This window comes from Phoenix dactylifera, chromosome 11 (genome assembly GCF_009389715.1).
Source record: "Phoenix dactylifera cultivar Barhee BC4 chromosome 11, palm_55x_up_171113_PBpolish2nd_filt_p, whole genome shotgun sequence".
NCBI classification, from domain to species: Eukaryota; Viridiplantae; Streptophyta; class Magnoliopsida; order Arecales; family Arecaceae; genus Phoenix; species Phoenix dactylifera.
The window spans coordinates 20,808,332-20,810,382 of NC_052402.1; positions in this window are offsets into that span (position 1 = coordinate 20,808,332).

A 2,051-nucleotide genomic window follows, 5' to 3' on the forward strand; every position below is an offset into this window, starting at 1 on the left:
CAAGTCACTGACGAGTGGATAGACATCCAAGTGACTTCTTGTCTTGGTCACGCTCAGTACCCTTGTTCTCTAACAAGCACCTGCACTATCACTTCAGTGTCCCTACACTGTGGACTCAAGTCTCGTCCATCCAGAAGGAAAGTGATCTGTGCACTGATCGGATCGATCACCGTCCTCGTGATGATCCATTGATCAGGAGCATTTAGAAATTAATCACCAATGATACATGGCTCAAATTCTCAACTCTTGAGAATATGTATCATCATCTTATTAATTCCTTGGACGATTCATAGACACATAAATAATATGAATGAAAAGATGCCTTTTATTTATTCAATAATAAACAGTCAAGTACAAAATTATGTCCCTAGAATCAACAATGTGTCAGCCAAATTGGCTTCTAGGGCATACATCTAACATGAAGAGCTAACTGAAGTCGGCATCCATTGCCGACTTCAGTTACTTTGGGCCCAGTAACAGGCCCAAATTCAGATCTTTACACTCTAACCAACTAGAAAAAAATTTCGTCCTCGAAATTAAAACATACCTCAATCCGAGAACAAGACAGGAAACTTCTCTCTCATCTCCTCCTCCAGCTCCCAAGTAGCTTCTCTCTTACTGTGATTGCTCCACTGCACCTTTACATAAGGAATCGTGCGCCTCCTCAAAACTTGGTCCTTCCTATTTACCACACGTAGTAAGTTCTTTTGATCTCCTTCAAAAGAATTCCAAACTCCCAACCTTGGATTAAAATGCCATAATTATATCCCAAAAAAATTAATTTCTCTTGATTCTACATAGAGATCATAATTGGCTTAATAGAAATAGGAGAAATCTTTAGTATCAAATCCTCTTAATATTCTATAATCATTTTTTTTTTCTTTTCTTTCTCCCACATCATTCCAACAAATAAGAGATCCATGTTAAAACATTCCAAGTCTAAGACCTACCAAGGAATCATCAATCGTAAATGCTAAATTTAACATGCCCAAGATTCTTCCAAAAGTTGTCAACAATAGAAGATCCACTGGTGAAAATTACATAGCTACCTTTAGATCATCCATAGAATCAACAACATTCTCCTGAAACTAACTCAAGTATTTCATCATAATGCCTTTTAGATCAAATATTAATGATCTTAACCAGTTTCAAAATAAGTCAAACCACCAGACTTCCGCTGCACACTCTGATTTAATTCATTTAATTCTCTAAAGTCACAAATGATTTCTGACTAAAGTATCACTTTGCATTAAGACTAAAAAACTCCAAATTTCAAATTTCCAAGTAGAACTAGAGCAAAACCTCTAGATCTTTTTGTCCTCAATTTATATAGAGTATACTTACCATAACTAACCCCCAATCCTTTTGTCAAGTTTAAGGTCACTACGTGATCTCCACAACCTTCTTAGAATCCAAAAATATCTAGGTTTAATTTAAAGGGGTAATTCTTGTATTCCTTTAGCAATTTAATCAGAAAATCTATATTGATTTTCCTTCCAACAGAATTTACTTCAAATTCAATGGGTTAGAACTGTTGAGCCAATATCACTATGAGTAGGAATTAACCCTATCAACCTCCAAATTCTTTTTCACCAAAATTCTTAATGTCTATGATCAATGCTACACATAATAACTCACATAAGCATCTCAAAATCAAAATTTCTACTCAATTTTGTATTTTACAATGACAAAAATTTCTAGTTAGATCATAAACCGAGACTTGAGTTCAAATTAACACATCCAATAGTCTCCAACAATTATAAGAAAAATTCAGTAGCCCAATCTGAATATACAAATTCAAGTAATTAGAATTCTCCACCAATTTGCTTACTAGCCCTAAAAATTTAACCCACCAATAGAAATACATCTATTTAAAATATCCAAACATGTCAATACCAAATATAATTTCATATACAGATTTAACCTCGAAGAACAATTTGCTTTAATATTATGAAAAATCGTTCTTAGCTCACTCCAATGCTATAATAGATCCATGCACAAACTCTACTCTAATAATTACCAACAAAACCAAAAGTACTATTACATCTGCA